At 55.7% G+C, this 14,359-nt stretch overlaps 1 protein-coding gene across 6 annotated transcripts in view; it reads right to left on the reverse strand.

The window, feature by feature from the left end:
- Positions 1 to 951, reverse strand: part of SBNO2 (strawberry notch homolog 2) — a 45,004-nt gene extending 44,053 nt beyond the window's left edge. For 5 of the 6 annotated variants that reach the window (XM_057709026.1, XM_057709023.1, XM_057709016.1 and 2 more), the window contains exon 1: positions 817 to 938. The gene's annotated coding sequence lies outside the window, so the exon portion shown is untranslated. Of the gene's footprint in view, positions 1 to 816 lie in introns of all 6 variants that reach the window. The other variant, XM_057709021.1, reaches the window with a different exon arrangement.
- Positions 952 to 14,359: the final 13,408 nt, after the last annotated feature.

Here is a 14,359-nt window from a genome sequence, read left to right on the forward strand (position 1 = left end):
ATGGGGAGACCACCGAGAGAAATGGGGCCCCAGAACGGAGTCAGGAGGGGGCTGGGCGAGCAGCTCCCTCTCTCCAAACCTTGGTGTTCTGGCCTGCTAAATGGGCGAGCTGCTAGCACCAAACCCACAGGCGACCTCAAGGTGCAGGTCACTATTCCAAAGAGCAGAAAACTTGAGACGGACGGAGGTCAGGCCGCTGGGGGCTTGCTCGTGAGCCAGCAGATTCTTGGGCTAACCCTCAGTGAGCAGACCCCCACCCCAGCTTTGGTGTCCCTCCTGGGAGGGACCCTAGGGCTCGGCCCGCCCAGGGAGGTGGAGCCCCGGCCAGCGGGCAGGTGAGGCGGGGCAGGTGGGCCCAGCCTGGCCTGGCCAGCGGGGGCAGGGACGAACCACTTCCTGTTTCTCCACATTCTGGAAAGCCCCGGCGTTCCCGGCCACGGAGCGCCTCCTCCCTGCCGGAGCCTCTGGGCCTGGGTCCCTCACCACTTCTCCTTTCCACACCCACTTCCCCCCTGCCCAGTGGGCAGGTTCCCGCCTCCCCCACCCCTCCCCGCTCTCCCTCCTCCCCTTCTCTTCCCATCCCTTCTCCCGCTCCCCTCTTTGCTCTCCTTCTCCGGCCCCAATCAGCCCCCGCCCCCAGGGCGCAGAAGAGGAAACTGAGGCAGAGGCAGCGACGTCCCACAAGCCATGTCTGTGCCCCCGACCCCTGTCTCAAGTCACTTTCCTTCTTTCCTGCCGTCTCTCTGTGTCTCTGTCTCTGTCCCCACTTCCATCTCCGGCTCCCAGCCACCACACCCTGCCTGTCCCCGGGCCCACCTGCCACTTGCCCGGAGGTGTCCTCAGGCTGCGCTGGCTGGCGGGTTCCTGGGCCCTACAGCTCCCTCCTGCCCGGCCTGAGCCCAGAGCAGGATCCGGCTGGGCCTGGCCAGGGCTGCCTCTCAGCCAGGGCCACTTCAGGGAGCAGCAAACCCGTCCAACTGGTTTGAGATCCGCCCCAGACAGGCCTTCCCGCCTCTGCGCTGAGCCTGGGACACCAGGGCTGCAGGGGTTAAATGTGACACCTGACTAGGCACCCCCCAGGCCGGGTCAGGCTAGGCCCTGAGCTTGGGGAGCAGGTGGGAGGGGAAGGAAGATCAGCAGTCCGCCCACCAAGCCCAGAGGGAAAGAACTGCTGGAGGAGGGCCCAGCACGCGTCAAGGCCCGGAGGAACATGTGGGGGCCGCGGAAAGCTAGGGCGAGGCCTTTATCCTGGGGGCACTAGGGAGCCATTGAAGCTTATGGAGCAATGGTGGTCTGGTCATGGTGGCGCTTGTGCTGGTTTTGGGGGTGCAGAGGGGCCACCTCTCCAAAGCTCATCTGTTGGCGAGACAGAGGCTGGAGGAGGCAGAGCTGCTGCCCCAAAGCTGAAGGAGCCAAACTTTGAATTTCTTTCTACCAAAGGCCAATAGTGAGCCAGGCTGGAGCTGGAGAAGAGCTGGGGGAGGGGTCAGGACCCTCAGGACGCGCCCTCACCCCCAGCCCCACGTCAGAGGGGCACTCAGCCTGGCTTTGTCCCCGGGGCAGTGGGGAGCCAGGGAGGATTTAGGGCACCAGGAGAGAGGCAGCGAGGGCAGGGGTGGGCGTGGGGGAGGAGAGGGCACTGGGAGGGCTGGGGGCCAGCTGCTGGGGGGCGGGAGAGGAGGCTGACGGCAAGTTTGGGGTCACACAGGCACCCATTAAACACTTATCATGCTGGGGCCAGGCCCGAGTTGTGTAACAGAGAGCAGGGCGCGCCCGTTAGGCTCCCGGGTCCCAGGAGCTGGCCCTTCCGGGCAGGTTCCTGCAACCCAAGTGCCAGAGGAGGGTCCGAGCAGGTGGACTGAGCCCCGCCTTGCCCCGGCCTGGCCTCCCGGGTGTAGACCATGGCCAACCCTGAGCACTGATGTCACCTGTGCTGGGGCTTCCTGAACCTTCACCTTGGATCTGCCTGGACCCACGGGGAAATTCCAAGCCAGCCAGGGCCGGGCTGACTCACGTCCAGGCCCCAGTGGCACGTGAGCAGCCAGGCTCCAGAGGGGCACCAGGGGCATTTGCACAATTGTGGAGCCTCACCCCACCCCGTCCCCAGCCTCAGGGAGAAGCCAGACTCCCCAGCCCGGGCCAGGCGTCCCCTTCACAATCTGCAGAGTGAGGCCAGGAATCTGGGTTCCAATGGGTGAGAATTGGGGGATGGGTACTGAGGCTGGTCTGGGGTGTTTTTCCTCCCCTGATGGTCATCTCACGTCCCCAGGGCCGCAAAAATGACCAGCTCAGCAGAGTGGAGCTCCGGGAGCAGAGCATGAGGTTGATACTTCCTGGGTTCAAGTCCCAGCTCTGCCACTGCCCGTGTGACCCCACCAGGCAGCTTGCTTAATCTCTCTGTGCCTCAGTCTCCCCATGTATAAAATGGGAAAAATCATAGTACCTCCCTTGGAGGGATTTTGTGAGACTTTGTCAAGAACCATGGGACTTCCCTGGTGGCACAGTGATTAAGAATCTGCCTGCCAATGCAGGGCACATGGTTCGATCCCTGGTCCAGGGAGATTCCCACGTGCTCTGGAGCAACTAAGCCCGTGCGCCACAACTGCTAACCTTGCGCTCTAGAGCCCATGAGCCACAACTATTGAGCCCTCGTGCCACAACTACCGAAGTCCACGCATCTAGAGCCTGTGCTCTGCAACAAGAGAAGCCACCGCAATGAATAGCCCCCTCTCACTGCAACTAGAGAAAGCCCACGCGCAGCAATGGACACCAATGCAGCCAAGAAAGAAAAGAAAAGGAAGGACGGAAGGAAGGCGGGAAGGAAGGTGAACGAACCAGTATGAACTTGGGGACCTTATGGTAAAAATGTTTAAAAAAGCAAATTCACAGCAGCAGAATTCATAATAGCCAAGAAGTGCAAACAACCCCAGTGAACTTCGGCTGATGAATGGATACACACGTGGTCCCTCCACACACGGGAACGTCACGCAGCCATGAAAAGGGGTGAAGCCCTGACACGCGCTACCCCGTGGAGGGACCCTGAGGACAGGATGCTGAGGGAGAGACGCAGACACAGGAGGACACACAGGGGTGTGACTCCACGGATGGGAAACGTCCAGAACCGGCAGCTGCACAGACACGGAGAGTGGGTTGAGTGGGTCCATGGTTGTGGGGCTGGGAAGCACGATGAGGTTGAGTGCTGTTGGGGACTTGACGTTTTTAGGGGGTGATGACGGTATTTTGAAACTAGAGAGAGGTGCTGGCTGTACGAGGTGAATGTGCTAAAAGCCACCGGACTGTACACTTTAAAATTGTTCATTTCATGCCATGTGAATTTCACTGAAATTACAAAAGAAGACGCAAAAGGCAATTAACCCAGCGATCAGAAGGGCGATAGATGGCACAGCAGGCTGTCATCAAACCCTAAACTCAAGTTGCATTCGAATCCCAGTGAGGCCAAAAAAAAAAAAAAAAAAAAAAGTTGTAAACACACTCAAGAAGTTTCTGGCGGTGGATGTGGACAGCAGGGCCCCCTGGTCTGGTGGATCAGAAGCCCCCCCCCCGCCTCTGTGGCCTTCCTCCCCAAGCCCATCTCCCGGTCTAACCCTGAGAGCAACACCAGACAAACCCAATCAAGTGACAGTCTCCAAAATACCCCTTCAAAGCTGTCCAGTCATCAAAGACAAGGAAGGTCTGAAAAACTGTCACAGCCCAAAGGGGCCGTAAGGAGATGTGACGGCTAAATGTCATGTGGGATCCTGACGGAGTCTTGGGGCAGAAAAGGGACATTAGGGAGAACTAAAGAAAATCTGAAAAAAAAAAAAAAAAAATGAGGACTTTAGTTGGTAAGGTATCAATGACAAACGTCCTACACTCACGGAAGATGTTGACGGCAGGACAAAGTGGGTGACAGGATGCAGGAATTCTCTGTACCATCTTTGCAACTTTTCTATCAATCTAAAACCACGCCTGTTACAAAATAATCACAGTGTAAGGCCTGACCCATCCTCCCACCCCGCCCCAGTGGAATGAAGCCCACCCACGCTGGCAACCTGCAGCTTCCATACCCAAAACCCCCGGCAGGAGTCTTAACTCCCAGTTTGATGAGAATTTTTTGGTTGCAAGGGACAGAAACCGCAACTGAAACTGCCATATTATTCTTTCAGATGGGAAATTTTGCGCATGGAACTGAAAGGTCCAGGGATAGATTTAACGCAGAGTGCTCCCCCTCAGCCCTGCTGACATTTCGGACCAGCTGGCTCTGTGTTTTGCAGCCGTCCCGGGCACTGCGGGGCGTGGAGCAGCACCCCTGCCCCCCACCCACTCGATGCCAGGAGCCCCACCGTCTTGACAACCACGGATGCCCCAGTTGTTGCTCAGTGTCCCCTGGGCGCAGGACTGCCCCTGGTCCAGGCAGTTTCAGGCTCAGCTGGACCCAGGAGCCTCAAACAGTGTCACAAAGATGAGTCCACCTCTCCGACTCTCTGTTCTGCCATCCTCTTTCTTGGCTTTTTTCCTCAACAGTCTCCCCCCTGGTGGGAACAAAGATGGTGCCAGCAGCCCCAGACCAACCCCCCCATCAGCTTAGCCTCAGCAGGAGGTCAGTACCTCTTCCCCAAGAAAAGCAGCAAAAGTCCCAGGGGAAGGTTTTGATGGGCCCAGCTTTAGTCCCATGTCTTTGTGGAACCAATCTCTGTGGCCAGGTAAGGGAAAGCCCTGATTGGCTGAGCTGGGATCACATGGTTGTATGGAGTCAGCCAATGGGGTAAGAACTCCATGATGTCAGCCAAAGGGGTGTACGGAATCAACCAGTGGGGTGAGGACCCCCTGGACTGGATTGGAAGCAGGGGGAGTAGCCCTGGGCAGTAGAGACGCCTGCGGGGGGATGCTGGCTGGTCTTCCCACTGTGAGCTTTGGGAGGGCAGCATCAATAAATGAATGAGGGGTATACAGTAGTGCTCAGTAAATAGATGCTGGATGTAAAGTAATGAATGGATGGACAAATGGCAGAAGCCGGGGTGGTCCCCACGTACAGCTTGTATTAGTCAGCTGCTACTGCATAACAAATTTCCCCAAACACAGAGGCTTAAGACAACACGTGCATTGATTATCTCACAGTTTCCAAGGGCCAGTGGAGCTGGGTCCTCTGCTCAGGCTGCATCACTGTTGTTGGCCAGGGCTGGGGGCTCATCGGGAGGCTCAACCAGAGAGGGGGCTGCTTTCCAGCCCCCTTACATTGTGGCAGGATTCATTTCCTTGCTGCTGTAAGACTGAGGGTCCTGTTTCTTGCTAGCTGTTGGCTGGAGGCTGCCCTCAGCTGCTGGGCTTCTCCAACTCAGCTGCTCACATTGTCAAACCCACAGGGAGGGGCTGTAGATCTGGTCATGTATGATGTCACCTCAGCCACAGCCTATTGGTCCTTCCCCCCTCAAGGGGAGTGGATGACACCAAGGCGTGACCACAGGAGGTGAGATCACAGGCCACTTTAGGGTCTGTCCTCCTCCAGCCTCCAGTCTCAGCAGAGGAAGCACCTCTGTTTTGCAGCTTAGCGCTTGAGGGCAATAGAGTGAGGTCGCCTGGAGGGGTCGGCAGACTCCAGCTCAAAGGCCTGGCCCATCTGTGTGAGAACTGCAGCATCCTAAGAGTGATGTTTACATTTTGAAGTGGGTGAAAAAAATCAGAAGACTTCTCTCTCTCTCATTTTAATATTTATTTATTTATTTTGGCTGCACTGGGTCTTAGTTGTGGCAGGCGGGATCTTTTAGTTGCAGCATGCGGACTCCTAGTTATGGCATGAGAACTCTTAGTTGCGGCACGTGGGATCGAGTTACCCAGTCAGGGGTTGAACCCCGGGCCCCTGCATTGGGAGCACAGAGTCTTACCCACTGGACCACCCGGGGAGTCCCAGAAGACCTCTTTTGTGACACATGAAAATGACATGAAATTCACACTTCAGTGTCCAGGAATAACGTTTCACTGGCTCAGACACACACCTTCCGCTAAGCATCATCCGTGGCCAGTTTCTGACACAATGGACAGAGTTGAGCAGCTGCGAGAGTCCATGGGGCTGCAAAGCTGAAAATGCTTGTTCTCTGACTCTTGACACAAAGCATTGGCTGAGCCCTGCTCTACACAGACGTGCATCCCTGGGCAAGGATGCGGGGACCCCTCTGAGCCCGGGAGTCCCCTCCGTTGAATGGGGGATGGTGAGAGGGCGGAAGGACCCTAGGTTCCAGGCCAGCAAGAGGCGAACTTCAGGTCAGCACATGCCAACTATGAGGGTCTCTGTCACTCCTCAGGTGGCCTGGGGCAGGGGGCCTCCCGCTTCCCCCGGCAGCAGCCACACCTGCGTACTGCACACCTACACGTGCCTGTGCCTTAGAACCACGGCACAAATTGTGAGATCATCTCGAACAGGGCAACAGGGTCCTGCAGCCTGGGTTGGCGGGGGCAGCGTGGGTGGGTGGGGGGGGGCGGGGTGTAGGGGCTTAGCCAGGAGGGTCAGGGGACCTGAGGTCACAACCTGAATGAGTGAAGGAGGGAGCTGTGTGGACCCTTGGAGGAAGAGCAAGCACAAAGCTCCTGGGGTGAGACAGAAGCACAAAGGGACCCCTAGCCGTGGCCACACGCTCCAGACCACCAGGCACACGGGGCTGGTGGGTCCCTCATCCAGCCCCAGTCCAGCCCTCAAGCCTCGCTTTCCCCAACTGTAGAATGGGGGCGGGTACCCGATGATGTCCCGGAATTTCAGGTCTGTGCCGGCTCGGCCGTGTGCCAAGCCGGCCGCCATATCTCCGGCTCCCGGAGCCCAGCTGGTCCCAGGGTGGGGTGGAGGGGCTGCTGACCGACGGTCCCCCTCCAGGTGTCAGATTCTGGTAAGGGCTGCCCCAAAGCCCCCACCCTGCCATCCACGCCAAGAGGGGGCATGGTGAGGCTGCAGGTGTCAGGCAGGGGAGAGCCCCGGGCATGGCAGAGATGGCACCCTAAGCGTTCCCACCTGCCAAGACTCTGCTCCCACGGGGCGGGCCTCCTGCCTTACCCCTCCTGGCCCTTTCCCTGGCCACCAGGGACCCTGTGTCCGATCCCGCGGCCCATCGCACAGGGGGCCCCGCCGAAGCCCAAGGCAGGGCGGGGACCCCAGGGTCCTGAGCCACCCAGAGTGGCCGTGGGCAGCACTGCAGGCTTCCTCCCCCTGCACGGCCCGCTCACCCACTCACTTACCCCCTCCTCCCTCATCCACTCATTCTTTCACTCGAGGTTTTTGGGGCCACAGCGTCCCGGCAGATGCCGGCCCTGGCGACCCAGTCCAAGCAGGCCGCCACGTGTCCATCAAGGGGTAAAGGAATAAACAAAACGTAGCTGACACCACTCGCGTCTTAACGTATAGCTTCACCTCCCCCCTTATTTTTTTTTTTTTCTGTGGTTTGGTGGGTTTTTTTGTTCTTTGTGTTTTTATGCACGACACCCGGTTGTTTTTCCTGTTAAGTTTCCCACAGTCTAGAACTTGCTGATTTGCTTGCCTGCGATGATTTACGTTTTCGCACAGGCAGTTCACTCCCTTGCTTCAAAACTCAGGCGTCGAAAGGACACCGAGAGGGCAGCTGCCACGGCAGAGTCTGGCAGCTCCTTGAAACGGTGGACAGGGTCGTGCCCTGACCCAGCAGCTCTTCTCCCAGGTGTGAACCCCGAGACCTGCGCGCAGAGACCCGACAGGGTACCCGCCTGTGCGTGAATGTTCCTGATGGCGGATTCACCACGGCCCAAGTGTCCCTCGACAGATGAGGGATAAACAAACGTGGTGCCTCCACACAGTGGAATAGTGCTCGGCCTTCAAAAGGAAGGAGGTCCTGACACCTGCTGCATCGGGGACGGACCCTGAGGACGGGATGCTCCGGGAGGGAAGCCAGACACAGAAGGACAGACACTGTGTGACTCCACTCCCAGGACGGCCCTAGAGGAGTAGATCCACAGAGACAGGGAGTCGATGGTGGGGCCGGGGGCGGGGGGCGGGGGTGGGGAGTCCATGTCTCAGAGGGACAGAGTTCGGGGAGATGAGAAAGTCCTGGAGACGCAGGGCGGGGACGGTTGCCCAGCAACGAGAATGTGCTCAATGCCCCTGAGCTGTGCCCTTAAAGATGGGGAAGACGGTGAATTTTTACCACAAAAAGTTGTGCCCAGATGAACACGCCCTCCCACGCTGCCATGGGTGTCCTTCCAGAGGAATCTCTGCCAGACAATACCCAGGCCTAGCCACCCCAGGGGCGGCCTCATGGTCCCGGCCCCTCCACATGGGCGCGTGAACTGGGGAGGGTGCCCGGGCAGCCAACCATCACTTCGGAAGACGTGGCCACACTGCCCGTGGGGGACGGACCATGCGATCCCACCAGCGAAGACCAGAGACTGTTTCCTGGACCTCCTAATTCTTAGAGGAATTCTGGGGTCACATAACATACAATGACATACCACAGAACATAAAATTCAGCATCTTAACCATAGGGACCTCCTATGAGTGGAGTCACACCCTGTGTGTCCTGTGTCTGCATCTCTCACGGAGCTCCGTGTCCTCGGGGTCCCTCCACGTGGTAGCGTGTGTCAGGGCGTCTCTCCCTTTCATGGCTGAGGATGACCACGGACGCACCACGGGGTGTGGATGGACCACATCGTGTTTATCCATCATTCGTCCATGGAGACTCGCGTTGCTTTCACCTTTCGGCTGCTGTAAATCACGCTGCTGTGAACACAGGCGGGCAAATATTTCTTTGAGCCCCTGCTTTAAATTCTTTTGGGTATGTACCCAGGAGTGGGATTGCTGGGTCACATGGTGATTCTACGTTTAATTTTTTGAGGAACCTTCAGACGATTTTCCACAGCAGCTGCATCCTCTTACATTCCCAACAGCCATGCACAAGGCGTCCAAAAAAATTCCTCCACGTTCTCCCCAATGTCTGTTATTTCTGTTTTTCTTTTTCCTTCGTGGCCCTCCTAAGCGGCATGAGGTATGAGCCTCCCAGCTCTTTGTCACGGAGTATTTCACATACGCGGGAGGGGAGAAGGCGGACGGACCCCTCCAGCCCCTCCCCCCATCCAGCCTCAATCAGTCTCCACTCCCAGCCCGTCTTGTTTTTTCTTAAGTCCACCCTTGAATTATTTTTTCCAACTTTTTATTATGAATATTTTCAAGTGTGGAGAAGAGTTGAGAGGATTTTGTGGTTAAAAACTCAAAACCTAGTTCCTGGAATTAACATTTTACCGTATTTATTTAGCACATAACTGAGCACCCATCCTTTCCTCTCTGCAGCCACAGTTTCACGCACGTGTGTGTGTTAACGTGCCACCTAATTGAATGGCGAAACCAAAACCAAAAAAACTGGACGAAAGCAAGTGCTGGCGAGGATGCAGAACCTCCAGAACCCTCAGATGTTGCCAGCGGGGATGCAGCCACCTTGGAAGACAGCTCGGCGGTTCTTCAAAACGTGAAATGCAGAATTGCCAGGTGATCAGCTGTTCCACTCCTGGGTGTTAACCCGAGAGCCCTGAAGTCTGTCCACCGAGAAAGCTGCACACACGTGTTCACGGCATGACTTGCAATCACCAACAACTGAAGACAGCCCAAGTGGTCCTCAACGGGTGAGTGGATGAAAACAGCCACAGAATGTCCGTGTGAAGGTGCCTCGTTCAGACCTAACAAGGAGCCAGTGCTCGCAAGCACACTGATGGATCACAGACGAATTATGTGGGGTGAAGGCAACCAGGCTCCTACCGTGTGATTCCACTGCATGGCATCCCAGAGCACGGCCAGCTATGAGGCCGACACTTGACCCGCGCTGGGGGAGGGCTGGGGGAGGGAGGTGACTACGGGGGGGACCCGGGGCCTTTTGGGGTGATGAAAATATTTTATTTCCTGATTATGGTGGTGATTACACAACTATATCCTTTTGCCAAAGTTCATAGAACTGTACACTTCAAAAGGGTGAATTTTTCTGCAATAAGTAATTCTAAGAACCTTACGTATGAGTTTCCTGGCGCTGCTATAACACATGGCACACATCGGGTGGCTTAAAACAACAGAAATGTATTCTGTTACATGCCGGAGGCCAGACATCTGAGATCAAGGTGTCGGCAGGACTGGAGGCTCCAGGGAAGGTCCTTCCTGCCTCTTCCAGCTTCTGGGGGCTCCAGGCGGCTTGGGCTCGTGGCCGCATCCACCCAGTCTCTGCCTCCATCTTCACATGGCTTCTCTCTGGCTGTCAGATTTCCCCCATGTGCCTTTTACGAGGACAGTTGTCAGTGGATTCCGGGCCACCTAAGTAACCCAGGGTGATCTCACGGCCCTTATCTTGATTAACCGCTGTGAGGACACTACTTCCAACTGAGGGCACATTCACAGGTCCTGGGGATTTGGGCACGAACATTTCTTTGCAGGGGCCGCCACTCAACCTGCTACATCTGATGTAAAAATAGAAACAGTAGTGGCTACATCAGAACACTTTCTCCCGAAAACGTCATCCAAAGAGTACGCCCAGGAATGTTTGGAAACAAAATGCTGGATGTCACATCCTTTCATCTATAGATACTTCGGTGTCTATCTCTAAAGCAATGATTCCCAACTGGGGGGTAGTCTTGCCCCCCAGGGGACACTGGCACATCTCCAGGGGCATCTGTGGTTGTCACCCCTGGGGGTGCTCCTGGCATCCAGTGGATGTTGGCACGCGTGCACACACACACACACACACACACACGCACGTGCTCCTGCCGACACCCGGCCAGCCTCGGCCACGATCCCCACCCGCCCCCTGGCGGCCACCCTGGCCCGCACAGACCCAACCCCTAATCTAACCACGGCTGGATTCCTGGCGACGGCTGACCTTGGTTTTGGAAGGAACCCTCTGGCTCCTGGTGGGGGGGGGGTCCCCCTCTGCAGGTGGGGGCTGAGCTGGGCCCCTGGAGAAGGGTGGTCCTGGGGCCAAGAGCCCAACACTTTTTAAAATATATTTATTTATTAATTTGGCTGTGCCAGGTCTTAGTTGCAGCATTCGGGATCTTTTTTTCCAGAGGCGGCATGTAAACTCTTCGGTGCGGCATGTGGGATCTAGTGCCCTGACCAGGGATCGAACCTGGTCCCCCTGCATTCGGAGCGCGGAGTCTCAGCCACTGGACCGCCAGGGAAGCCCAAGAGCCAGACATTTAAAAGACCGCCAAGTGGGAGGAGCTTCAGGGTGGGGCCAGGAGAGGGGCCAGGAGGACTTTGTCCTCCTCAGTTCTCGGGAGGGGGGGAAGGGGGTCTTGACGTCAGAGCTGGAGGAAGCAGGCGAGGTCAGCGAGGGGGCTGCGAGGGAGCGCGCGAGTCTGGGGGCTGCCGGGCATGGGGGTCTGTGTGTGTGACCTGTGGCGGAGGCGGGAGAAACGATGGGTGTGCGCGATGGGGTATGGAGCAGACGGAGGCAAGGCCTGAGCCTGGAGGGCTCCGCGGACAGCCTGGGGCCCCCACCTGTAACCTAGAGCCCTCTATGTATAATCTGGGGCCACCCATCTACAATGTGGGGCCCCCGACTTGTAACCGGGGGCCCCCCGCTGTTACCTGGTGCTCCTACTTATAACCCGGGGTCCTCACCTCAAACGTGGGGCCCCTCACATGTACCATGAGCCCCCTACCCATAACCTTGGGTTCCCCACTATAACCTGGGGCCCCTATGTATAACCTGAGGCCTCCCATTTGCAACCTGGGCCCCCGCCTATAACCCAGAGCCTCCACATATCACCTGGGGACCCCACATAGAAACTGGGGCCCCTCACGGGTAACCTGAGACCCCACCCTGGGGCCTCCAACCTGTGTAAGCTGGGCCCCACCTGTAACCTTAACAGAAGCTGCAGGATGGTGAGGGTGACAGCCTACCAGCAAAGCATCCTCCCAGGGCTGCCGTAAAGATTCCTAAGCATCCCCGATGCCTGTTTCTAATCCCACCTGTCACGGTTTACCGTCCCAGAGGTCAGGCTGCCCCTCTCCATCCAGGGTGTCATCCCTGGCTGCTAAGTCTTCTCTTTTTGTGGTGATGCATAAAGTCATAGCGCGTGTGACTCCCAAGGGCCTCTTACACTGGATAACATAGGGTATCGTTAGTCCCCACTCAGAGACGTGGGGAGACCCCTCCTCATGGGCACTCATCCTCCCACCCCCCACCCCCAGCCCCTGACCACCAGGAACTCACCTGCCGTGCCTGTGGATCTGCCTGTTCTGGTCGTTGCCCAGCGATCGACTTACGCCCCGTGTGGCCTTTGTGTCTGTGTGTCTGCCTCTCTCACTGAGCATCGTGTTTTCAGGTTCACCTATGACACCAGGTGTCAATGCCTCCTTCCTTTTCATGGCGGAATGATATTCCAGCCGCATATTCTATTTATCCTTCATCTGTTGATGGAGATTTGGGTTGTTTCCACGTATTAACTATTGTGAATCATGCAGCAGAATTTATATATGAATATATAGATGAGACAATTTCTCCGGTCTCTGGAACTGCACTGGGAGCTCCTTGGGGCCGAGTCTGGGTATGTCTTGGCCACTGCTGCATCCTCGGCAATTTGAGCCGTGCCGTCCGGGACGGCAGCCACTGGCCACGTGTGTCTGCTAAGCCCCTGTACGGTGGCTGCTGGAATGGACATGTGCTGTGAGGGTGACTACACACTGGATTTTGAGACAATTCTGCTGGTGACAAGTGTTAAGAAGAATATCAAACTGGAAAGGGCCTGCATTCAAGGGAATGACCAGGAGGACTTCTCGGAGAAGGTGGCACCTGAACCGAGATTTCACCTTTGTGGACTCTTTCTGAAATGGTCACCAAACATTTCCCGAGTCCCTTCCATGTGTCCTGCACATCAGGAGAGGGGTGGAGTGAAGGAGAGTGGGGCCTAGAGATGCCAAGATTATCAAATACCCCCAGATTCCAAGAAATGTGGGCATAGGCCAGACGTCAGAAACATAGAAAATACCAAAAAGAATTTGAGCTGGACAGTGTTCCCTTCTCTTCTGTTTTCTGGAAGAGATCGTTTAAATCTAATGTTATTTCTTCTTGAAATGTTTGATGGAAATTCACAAATGAAACCATCTGGGCCTTGATTATCTTTGTTGAAAGGATTTTTTAAAAAATTATGTAATTAATTAATGTATTGGCTGCGGGGGAGGGGTGCTGCGCGTGGGGCTCTCTCTAGATGCCGCAAGCAGTGGCTTCTCTTGTTGCAGAGCACAGGCTCTAGGTGTGGTGGCTTCAGTAGTTGTGGCGCACAGACTTTGTTGCTCCACTGGCATGTGGGATCTTCCTGGCCCAGGGATTGAACTCTGTCCCCTGCACTGGCAGGTGGATTCTTAACCATTGCACCACCAGGGAAGTCCCTGTTGAAAGGTTTTTCCCTACAGATTTAACTTCTCTAATAGATATAAGACTATGCAGATTATCTGTTTCTTCTTGAGTGAGCTTTCATTTTAGTGCCTTTTCAGGGGTCAGTCCATTTCATGCTGAATTTATGGGCATAGTGTTGTTCCTATATCTCATCCTTTTAATATCTATAGGGTCTGTAGCAACTTCCTTCTTTCATTCCTGATGTTGGTCATCATTTTTTGTTTGTTTAATTTCTTTAAGAGAACTTTATTATTTTTTGACTGTGTTGGGTCTTTGTTGCTGCATATGAATTTTCTCTAGTTGCAGCAAGCAGGGGTTACCCATTGTGGTGGCTTCTCTTATTGTGGAGCAGGGGCTCTAGGTGCGCAGGCTTCAGTAGTTGCAGCCTGTGGGCTCAGTAGTTGTGGCGCACGGGCTTAGTTGCTCCATGGCCTGTGGGATCTTCCCGGAACAGGGATTGAAGCTGTGTCCCCAAACCTGTGTCCCTGGCATTGGCAGGTGAATTCTTAACCACTGCACCACCAGGGAAGCCCCTTTCATCTTTTTTTCTTGGTCAGTCTAGCTAGAGTTTTAATCGTTTTGATCTTTTCAAAGGCCCATCTTTTGGCTTCACTGACGTTCACTGTTCTTCTTCTGTCCTGTTTCGTTGGCTTCTGCTCTGAGATTTATGACTTTGCACTTTGGAGCTAATCCACAAGTTCTGATCAGCGCGTGCTGGTGTGTGGGTGTCACCTGTGGCCGCCACCCCAAAAGCCACAGCGATCGCTCTTTTGTCATTCGATAATCTGATGAAACTCAAGGATGTCACCAAGAACATGTTACACGGGCACAGCCAATTTTGCCTATAGGTTTAGGGAGTTCACAGGCGTCAGGCAACCCAACCGTAGGATCTGGGCTCTCCAACCCGGAGCCCAAATCCTACGGTGTCAGCTCCCAACGTTTCACTCAAGAAAAGCAAGTTTGTTCTGGCA

The sequence above is a fragment of the Hippopotamus amphibius genome, chromosome 15 (assembly GCF_030028045.1).
Source record: "Hippopotamus amphibius kiboko isolate mHipAmp2 chromosome 15, mHipAmp2.hap2, whole genome shotgun sequence".
NCBI classification, from domain to species: Eukaryota; Metazoa; Chordata; class Mammalia; order Artiodactyla; family Hippopotamidae; genus Hippopotamus; species Hippopotamus amphibius.